We start from the raw sequence: 11,364 nt of genomic DNA on the forward strand, positions 1-11,364 counted from the left end.
AAAAAAAAAAAAAAAAAAAAAAAAAAAAAAAAAAAAAAAAAAAAAACAGAAGCAACAACAAGGAACAAAGATTAATTAATTTGGCTGGTTCAGAAGGAGATCTGTGGCAAGGGGTTCTTCCCATTCTTCTAAAGTCTCTAAATTCATTTGCTTACTTTTAGGCACTTCATATTTTTTATATGTGGGCATAAGAGAAGTATACTGATCTTGGGTCACAGTAGTTGAAATAGATGGAATTGTTTTTCTTTTCTATAATTCAGGAGAAAGTCTGACTAATTTATTTTTTTAAATCTTGTACTTGGCTAACTCTACATTTAGCTCAATATTTGTATTTTGCATGATTCAAACCTTTTTGCTACTGTGAGCAATTTTTAAACAACCTTAGTAAGCTAGGTATGTCTTTTACAATGGAGTTGCTTTGGGGAGTTACAGAACCAATTCAATGATTCTATCACTGCATGAAATATTTGTGAATCACTTCTTTGGGATACCTTTGCAGTTTGCTTCATATTCTTTCTTTTTTTTAGTTGTGAATGGACACAATACCTTTATTTAATTGATTAATTTATTTTGATGTGGTGCTGAGGCTCAAACTCAGTGCCTCATACTTCCGAGGCAAGGGTTCTAATACTAAGCCACAATCCCAGCCCCTCTTATTCTTTTCTTTTTCTTTTTTTTTTTGACTTTTTAGTTATACATAACAGTAGAATATATTTTGACATATCATACATACATGGAGTATATTGTCCTATTCTTGTGGTTGTACATCATGTGGAGTTACACTAGTCATGTATTCATATATGAATATGGGAAAGTTGTGTATGATTAATTCTACTATCTTTCCCATTCTCATTCCCCCTCCCTTCTCCCCATTCCCCCCTGTACAATATGGTGGACCTCTACTCCCCACTCTGCCCTTTGTGAGTCAGCATCTGCATATCAGAGAGAATATTTGGCCTTTGGTTTTTTGGGATTAACTTATTTCACTTAGCATGATAGTCTCCAGAGCCATCTATTTACCAGCAAATGACATAAATCATTCTTCTTTATGGTCAAGTAATATTCCATTGTGCACATATATCACATCTATTATAATGGATATAATATAATATCCATTCATCTATTATAAGGCACCTAGGATTGTTCCATAGTTTAGCTATTGTGAATTGAGCTGCTATGAACATTGATGTGTCCGCTTCATATTCTTTGGATTAGTTCCAGTGACAGTTAATCTTTGACCTGTCATAGATCCAAGTATTGGGAAACATAAAACTATTTCAAAGCCAAATATGATAAATAAGCTGGGCAATTAACCTGTGAAATACTGTTTCGTTAAACAGTAGATGTAACTCTAAACACAGGAAACCATACTGGATTTCTTTTCTACTCAAATTGAAGGTATTTTAGAATATTTATTTGGACAAATTCTGGTTAGTTTGGTAAAAAAATAGATTATATGCAGTAAAATACAGATAAATGCATAAACATGTGTGTATGTGCATGTGTGCATATAAGTATGTGTGAATTCCAAAGTAGAACAAGATAGTGAACATATTTGGAAATGGAGGCGCAACACCTAATATCATTCTAATACTTGGTACACAGCAATTAAAATATTATCTGTGTACACAAAATGATGATCTATTTTTAAATATGTATTATGTTTTAAAACAGTATTAAGAGTGTTAAGAGTATGTGACCTTATTCTTGCCCTGGCTAAGTGGATACAGATTTGACACCTGACCAAATGGGACCAACTCCTCAGGCTGAACTGGGACAGTCAGAATCTGTCACAATAATTTGAACTCAGAGAAATCAATATTACATACAGATAGGGACTTGAAGTAAGGGTCATACTGAATCACAGCTATGGCAGCCATGTTCAAATACAGGAAACCCATTGAGAAAAAGAAGAATCAGAGATAAGACCATGGAAGGACAGAGAAAGCAACTTGTATTTTTAACTTTCAAAATTTGGTTCCAATCTAAGACACTTTATGGTCTGACTTTTGTTTCTTATCCTTAGATAATCAAAAGGTTGTCTGTTATATCACTGAATAAATCCTCCTTCACTAACTTGTGTTGAATCTTCCTACTCATTTGAGTAGATTTCTATTCCTTGTAACCATACAAGCCTTAGGACAATGAAATTTGAAAATAATAAACTCTTCATGGAATGGCCAGAGAGACTAAGTGATTCACTCAGACTCATCCATATAGTGTTGGGTCAAGGACTAGAAACCAGATCTTCTAACTCAACACACAGCACTTATAAGTAGAAGGCGCTGGTTCCAAGCACAGACGCTGAATATATATGATGACATTGGAAATGTTACTTAACTTCTCCTTGCCTTGGTTTCCTCCACAGCAATAATACTTAACCTATCTAATAAAGTTGTTATGAGAAATAAAGTAGTTCCATAAAACACAAATAGTGATAGCTGACTGACTAGGGGAGGAAAGAGGGGAGCCATCTTAGGCTCATTAATGACATGGGGTTGTACAAAAGAACAAAAAAGGAGCCAAATAACATTTCTCTCACAGAAATATGGAATTGGGACTCAAGAGTCCTTGTCAGAAGGTAGAAGGGACAGTAAAGTGTCCCCTCAGGAACTAGCTGAAAGGCCTGTGAACTCCTGCTGTGAAGGACCCCAGAGTCACCTTGCATAAATAGTAAAGATTCTATTTTCAGGGATCTAGGTCTAGATGTATGATACTTTCTGCTCTGCATTCCCTTGAGCCTCTCTCTGTATCTCTTCAATAAACACTCAATTTAAGTAGCTTTTTGTCCTTTGCAATCAGAAGAAGCTTAATTAAGTAAAATGTTTATTAATATTACCTTAACTTTTAGTATGAAAATGAAAAGTAATTACATATACAGAGCATAGACGGTAGGGGATGTCCCGGGCTTCCCACCTCAAACATATTTTCCTAGTGTTCTCAACCTTGTTTTCTAGCACTGTCAACACAAAAGTCTCATGTCTCTCTTTCTTGGTAAAAGTGCTTTATCACCATCTTAACACCAGGAATTAAATGGCACAGGTCTTAAGAACGAGTAATTAATCATTCTATATCCATTTAGCATCATTGGATTCATTTTGTTTAACATGATAGATAATAGTTTAAGCCAACATTCTTCCAATTAAAATGTGAAAATGTTCTTTACTGAGGTCCTTTACCCTTACAAGGCTAACCAAACTCTAGAGCATATTCTATAATTAGCATCCTGAAAACATTTTTTTTTAAATTGCAAAACAGCAACCTGAGCACAAACTAGAAGTAAAATAAGACTACTGCAAATTGTAAACAACTTCAGATGATTTACAGGAAAGGAATTCTACAAAGCTTCCTTAATGGTAGGATATAAACAGTTTTTAGTGCTATTTAGTTAAATGATAATTATAAAACTCATTGAACTGAATGAGAATTAGGATTGTCAGACAAATGCTTGTAAGGGGTTAATTAATTCATATGAACCACACAGCTCAGCTGAAAATGGGCTCATTATTTTAAGCCACCAACGTTGCCTGCCTCTTAGTATTGTCCTCCTTCCTCCATCTGATTCACCTTATTTCACCCCCACCTCTAGTAGCAAATGTCAGGAGACACAAATATTTAAAAGGAAATGTGAGCTAAAGGCATTTTGCAAGGGTACATCAGGGGTACAAATATGTCTGCTGGAACACTGAAATGGAAAGATCATTTATTAGTACACCATGGTTCATAACATCCCAAAGGGTTCAATATTTTCATTATGCACACAAACATACCCCCTCCTCCTTTTCAAATGCCTCATTACAGCTAAGCCTAGAGCTTTTTTCTTAAAAAGCTTTCCTCTGAAATTATTAATAATATGAAGTTCCCTACAGGCCAAGGGTATTATTACAGTCAAAATGCATCAATATGTATATATACTTATATACTCTCTTTTATGCTATTTTAAATAACAAAGTATTTAGTGGGAACAGTAAAGAATTTATAAGCTATATACAGAAAAGCCTAGAGGAAGATGGCAATATCCCAGACTCTAAGGAAACGGCTCTTGAAGCTTATTAGGAGGGTGTAGGAGACTGTAATAGGATTATGAGTTTTGGTTTAGCCTGTCCATCATTTCAAAATCCCCATAACTAAAGGGAATATCTTCATAGGGGTCTGCGTTTAATATTGAAGCTGCTTTATTTAATTCTTCCTATTTTATAATGCTGAGTGCTAATTAGTTCCATCCACTTTCTTCATGCTTGTCAATAAGGCAACTTGGAAGCCAAGAACCTGCTGAATTATGGATTAACCAGTTCTGTAACAGCATATTCAAGCAACCTAGTTAGCTACTCTAAAGTGTAATGGTATTACAGGCAAAGGGAGGCATAAAACACTCTTTTGTTATCTTCTGCTTAAGAGCAGAAAAGTCCTCCCAACAAGTAAACTGTTTATTTTCGATGTGTTAATGAACATTTTAAATACATAAATCTAAAATAAATAACATTTACTTTTCAGTGTGAATCCCTATTAAATTAAAAATATCCATATCTGCTACAAAAATTACAAACGAGTTTCCTTCCTTCCTTCCTTCCTTCCCTCCCTCCCTCCCTCCTTCCTTCCTTTTTGAATGCAGAAAAAAATTAAAGGCAGGAAGATTGAGATATTGAGACTAAATGGCATGAGTTTCCCTATCAGTTTCCCTTTTAGTGATCTTACATTCCAACCTCCCTCCGCCTATTCATCACTTTCCAACCCTGGTATTTCAACGGATTTCTTTCTTCTTCAGTTTGGCTCTAGAATCAGTCCTTTAAAGTCATAAATTCTGGAATTGGAGTGTTAGAGACAAATTGAGGTAACTCTCCCATTTCACAAGTGAATGTGAGATACAAAGGTAAATGACCTATCTGAGGTCATATAAACTAGATGACAATAGAGTTGGGAAATGGATCCAAGTCTCCCAACTCCCTGTTCAATGCTCCTTCACTTTTATTTTATCACAATCTTACCACTCATCCATGCCCAGACTCACTGCCCTCATCAGGCTGATAGACTACCACTCCAAAAGTCTGGGATTCCCCTCCTGACACATTAATGTTCTTAGATCAAGAACTGACACAACTTGCCTGTGCCTATTGTGTGTTCTCTGGCTTATTCCTCAAGTATTTCCAAACTTCCTCTGCTGCCACAGGCTTCCACTCCTAAATTCCTTTCCCCATTCATTTTTTTAGTTGTCAATGGACCCTCATTTTACTTATTTATATTCAGTGCTGAGAATTGAACCCAATGCCTCACACATGCTAGCTCTACCACTGAGCTACAACCCAGCCCCTTTCCTCATTCTTAAAAGATGATCTAAATATTTACCCTGTAAGAATGAGTCTATCATTGAAGTTTTAGCATCTGCCTTCACCTAGACACTGATAATCTATCCTAGTCATCTCTGGGGTAGAAATTGTTCTCCTTTTCTCCTCTCTCAAAGGTTAATGTTTCTACAATTATTCTCTCCTCTATTAGCACCTTCAATCTCTCACTCTTTACTGCTGCCTTATTGAAAACCTAAACTAATAAACATAATTAAAAATGATAACAGTAATAACATCTGGTGAGTGCATACAAAATACTTATTGTATGCTAGGCACCATTTTAGCTACATCATGGGCATTTACTCATTTAGTCCTCAAAATAACTCTATGAGGTAGCATTATGGTTTGTATGAGCTTCCCCCAAAGGTAAATGGGTTAAAGGATTGGCTCAAAGGGTGATGCAATGGGAGGTAGTGGGACCTTTAGAAGCTGGTGGAAGGTTCTTAGGTCACTTAGGGCATGTCTTTGAAGGGGATCGTGGGACCCTAGCCCATCATGTCTCTTCAGTTTCCTGAGTTATGGGATGAATAGTTTACTCTGCCACATGCTCTTGCCATAATATGCTGTTTTCACCAAAGGCCCAAAGCTCTGGGGCCTCTTGGACCAGAATCTCCTGAGCCATGAGCCAAAATAAACCTTTTTAGTTCTTGTTACAAACTAGAAAATATAGGTAGTGCATAATCAGAAAAATGTGAACACTGACTAAAAATCTTTTATTTAATAACTTGGTGATAGGTAAGTTATGATAATAGTATTTGGTTATGCTAGAAATAATTATCATTGTTTTGTGGATATCTATAGAGATATTTACACATTTAAAAATGTTATGGTCTGAGATGTGCTTCAAAATATCCAAGGATTGGGTTAACAATGATCACAAATTGGTCATTGTTGAAGCTGGGTGATTTGTTCATGGGGTTCCTTATAATATTCTATTTTATATGTACTTCAAAATTTCAAAATACAAAAGGGAAAAAGAATCACTGACTGTTCACTGGGGCCCCATATCAGAAGCATGAAGCAATTCCAACCAAGCCACACAATTAAGAGCAGCACAATCCCAATAACAACCTAAGGTTTATAGATGTAAGTGCATACAAATTCATACATCACACATACATATAAATATACACATATCTTATTTCTTATTTCTTGGTGTAGCCATGTCTTTGCTCTTAAGTTAGATGCAGGATAGTAGGTTGGGGATAATTTTTGTTAATTTATTGTTTGGTTTATTTATCACAGATATTTATTTTCTAAGTATAAGGACGACCTGAGCATTTCTATAGAAAGAAGACATCTATTTAAAGAAAAACATTAAGAAGAAAAAGAGCATGATTCTGAAGGATGTACGAGGAGTGAGGTCATCAGGGGGACAAAGTTTGTCACAAGAAGGAACACTGGGGGGAAAATGAATGAAGATCCATATGATCATTTACTGACACTGATGGGTCTTGAAGACATTAAAGAAAATCTGGGACAACTACCAAAGCATATGACTCAGTGAAAAGTGAATAAGGACAAGGCTAAGTTGTGATGATGATGCAAGTAATGCTACCATTGCAGCACATATGTGAAAGATAAAGACACTGAGAATTGTCCACAAGGGCAATGGATTCATTTTGCATTTATATTGTCTGTTGTCATTTTTTTCAATTTATATTTTTAAACAGAGAGGAGTGAGTAGCAACTGTGTTTCAACTGTAATATTTCTAACAAGGAAATATGATTATAAATATTATATTCTTTATGCTGTATATATTTTCTCAGGAAACTTGCCCAATAGCTTGAATAATTTATAATTTGATTTTAATACTTTGTAATAGATTGGAAACATGTAAATATTTCTTCTCTTTCTGTGTGAAATTCTGGAAAAATCAAGGGTCGGCCAACAAAGGCATCAAACAGTAAAACCTCACATTTCAGAAAAGAAGGTATATTTTAACAGATATTCCTGCTATTTACAAAAGAATAAAGATGATCAGTTAAATGTATGTTTCCATGCCCATCTGATAATAATGCCTCAACAAATAGCTATAAACACTTAGGAGAGGAAGCTTAGATATAATAATATTGCATAATTTAATAGGACAAATAGCTACAGGGTAATAACATTTTAAAATAGAAAAACCTAAAATAAGATTTCTGCTATCCCCAAAGCTCAGACAATGAGTCAATCTGGATGACTGAGGGCTTATACATCACAAGAAGCAACGTTTTTTCTTTCTTAGGCATTTTGTACAGAAATGATTTGCAGATATAATATACGCTTTGCTGCCTTCATAAAGAGAATCCATTGAAAATACATTTTTGCTGATTCACATAATTATTGTGATCATCAAGTACTGTGTTGTGCTCTCAAGATCCATAGGGCATAATGGGGTGTGTCTTTCTTTTTCTCTAAATAGACCCAAACTGCTCTATACTTCAGGCTCTTTCTTATTTTAAGCATTTATTTTAAAATATTATTTAAATTATTCTAGTAATATGATCAGCACATGGCCACTGAAAAATACTGTAAGAGGTAAGTAAGAAAGAAAAATAACCCACAACACCATGGCATAGCCACAGACTGTTAATATTTTGGTATTATTTCATGCCTGTTTTTGTAAGAAATTGTATACATATATTTCAGAAATTTAAGATCAGTTATGAACAGTTTTGTATCCTATATTTTTTAAAGATATTGTCCACTTTGATAAGTTCATCTCTTCCACTGCAGTCAGGAAATTAGCTATCACTTCTTAGTATTGCCATTGAGTCTTAAAATATCTCTACCTTCCAATATTGTATGCTCTTTCTCATTTGTAGGTGGGTGAAAAAAAAAGAGAAAATCAAATTTTATAGAACTGTGTATAACTTAAAAGTAAACAGATTTTGAGTGAGGGCCTCAGAAGGCTGTTTTCTAATGAAATTCTACATGCTGTTGCTTAAGGATTTGATCAGATTCCTGTTGCCTGTTAAGGGATATTTTTGTTTTTGCTTACTTTCAGGTTTGTGGCCATATTTCGAAAAGATAAATGGCATTTCCAAGCAGGTAGAGTTGCTGGAATAGCTGGATTTCAGAGAGGTGAAGTGTTGCTGGCATGCAATGCGAAATAATATTATAAATTTGGTGCATGAATATTACCTGGCATCTTTGTCACACACATACCCCTACACAGACACAAAAGACCATCATTTAAACTTATATTTGCTGAATAAGCAGCAGTCATCTTGTTATCTCTCTTCAGAAGAACTAATCACTTTCATTTTGGCATTCTCACACTACTGTGTACTTGCTACAATATTACCCTTATCATAGTGTATTATGCTAGGATGAATCACATGATATGAATGCTTTTATAGGTGAAAAATCTACAATTTCATATGGCTCAACCTAACAGTTTATTGTGGCACTCTTTCCCAAACTAACTAGTGCATTCCTTTGGAGTAAGGTACATCTTCCTACTCTTAGGGTCTGACTATACTAAATATTTTTAACTATTTACTTAAAGAATGTAAATATAATTTTTGAAATAAGCATATATAATATATTCACAGTTAGAATGTGCATATACATGAATTTAGCATATCTATTCACATTCCTTAATAATAATTTTGTCCTACCATTCTAGATGTGGAATACTTACAAAAACTTAAATTGTGCAACAAATATACCACTTATGCTAACTTTGAAATAATCATTATGGTTGTAGAGATATATTATTTTGAGAAAAGTAATAGATGAATGATTAAAGTATTTGGAAATACTTTTAAATTCATTGTGAAAATGGCATATACTTTGCTGTGAAAGTTTTCTATCAAATCAACTGAGTCAAATGTATGAAAGATGATATATCATGAGCTTTGTAATGTTTTGAACAACCAATAAAAAAATGTTCAACTGAACAAAATATTACATATATACCTGGTATGTAATATAAGAAATGTATTCATGAAAGGATTTCCTAGAACTAGGTTGCCATTTTATTTCAAAGAATACACTGCAGTTCAAATTATCAATGGTGGAAAAATAGCTATCCTATAAATAGGACAATGGGAAAATGTATACTGCATAGTAATGTGCACCACACTGTCGAGTGGTTCTGGGACACAGAAATGATGCCCACCTGCCCTTGTTATTATCTATATTTTTGTTCTCATTGATAATAAAAGAAATATAAGGTGCAGATTATTATTATGATTTCTAACTCATTTTAATGTACCTGTGTCATTGAAATATTTGCAGAATTGAAAACTTGGGACTTAATTGGATTATTTTTGTGAAAATGCTTTCAAAATTAAGTGAAAATATAGGATGCACAACTGTGTATATAGTATAATATGAACTATGTAAAATTCATACAACTACAAGGTAGAAGAAAATAAGCCAACATGTTAATGGTCAATGCTTCTGGATATTGAAATTGTAGATATTTTTAATTGTCCTTATAGTTTAAAAGTTTAAATTTTCTAGAGTAAGTATGCATTATCTTTTATAACACAAAATATCATAGAAGAGAAAAACGACATGATAATAATACATTTCAAATCATTTTGTCAAAGAAAAAGGGAAGATAAAAGGGACATGTAGTTGATAAAATAGAGCATACATTTATTTACATAATTTATTCATTCACACAACCAATCTTTTCTGAGGATGTACTATGTCCTGTTTATGCCCCAGGTACATAAAGTCTTAGACATTACTTATCATTTGGGTGATTCAGAAAACTTCAGAAGTCCATTTTCATTATGTTTTGTATTTTAGCTCTGAGAAAATGAAATCAAACTATCATTTTAGTCAGACTATTCTGTCATTGACCATTTTGTAAAACTATGAGTATTTCTCTTTATGTGGCATAATTCCTTTTCACAGTCATATTCATCACCATCAAAATCAAATATAAAAAGAGAAAAATAACTTTTGGCATGTGAGAATAAGAATCCACTCTGAATCATTACTCAGGATGGCCTAACTTTAGATGAATTCAGCAGGAAATCCCAGTATCACTTTTTTGTAGCATGCTGAATTTGTCATTTGAAGACAATCCCTAGATGCTGATAGCTTCTGTTCATAGATTTCATGAAAGCAAATGGAAAGCTAAAATATTAATGTGTATTTCTGCTTCCAACAGACCTATGATGGCTATGAACCTTCTAATTACAAGATTTAAAAATGCATTTGTCTTTAATAATGGACATATATCAGAATAACATGAAAATCTTTATGGAGATACTAGTAGAAGTATGAACAAGCTATCTTTTCAGAATGCATAGTCAATTATATTAGTTTCTTTTCTAAAGAAAGATATATTAATTTTGTAGTCTACTTCTAACTAAAACAATTGAAGCTTCATCCCATCGAAGCAAAATGTTTGGTGGGATATTTTTAATTTTGTTCTTAAATTGAAAATTAATCAGAGGAAAAAATTACTAAGCTCCTGGAGTTTTCTGTCCTTGATTCAAAATAATCTTTCTTTCAAAACTTTCACTGCAATAACATAGGCTAGCCAGGAGAATAAAGCATTACACAGATTATAGATATAGTCAAAAACAAACAAAAAAGAAGAAGAAAGAAAGATTGAACAGGAAGGCCAGGTACTGGCAATAATTCCATTGCTTTGTAAACTTGTAATAGCAGAAGCAGTAGGTTTAATTATAATTAGTTGGAACCTGAAGCATAGGGAGAGTGATATTTTTAAATAAAATTTATTCTAACTGTTCAACTTCAAAAATATAAGATTTATTTTGAGTTAACTTTTGTGCATGGCGAGAGGAGGGGATTCAGTTTCATTTTGTTGCATATGGATTTCCAGTTTTCCCAGCACCATTTGTTGAAGATGCTATCCTCCCTCCATTGCATGCTTTTAGCTCCTTTATCAAATATAAGATAGTTGTAGCTTTGTGGATTAGTCTCTGTGTCCTCTATTCTGTACCATTGGTCCACCCTCCTGTTTTGGTACCAGTACCATGCTGTTTTTGTTACTATTGCTCTGTAATATAGTTTTAAGTCTGGTATCGCTATACCGCCTGATTC

General features: G+C 33.7%; 1 protein-coding gene across 6 annotated transcripts in view; it reads right to left on the reverse strand.

Moving 5' to 3' along the window:
* Positions 1–11,364, reverse strand: part of Diaph2 (diaphanous related formin 2) — an 831,690-nt gene that overhangs the window by 115,511 nt on the left and 704,815 nt on the right. The gene's annotated exons all lie outside the window — the stretch shown is intronic.

This window comes from Marmota marmota, unplaced genomic scaffold, assembly GCF_001458135.2.
Source record: "Marmota marmota marmota unplaced genomic scaffold, marMar, whole genome shotgun sequence".
NCBI classification, from domain to species: Eukaryota; Metazoa; Chordata; class Mammalia; order Rodentia; family Sciuridae; genus Marmota; species Marmota marmota.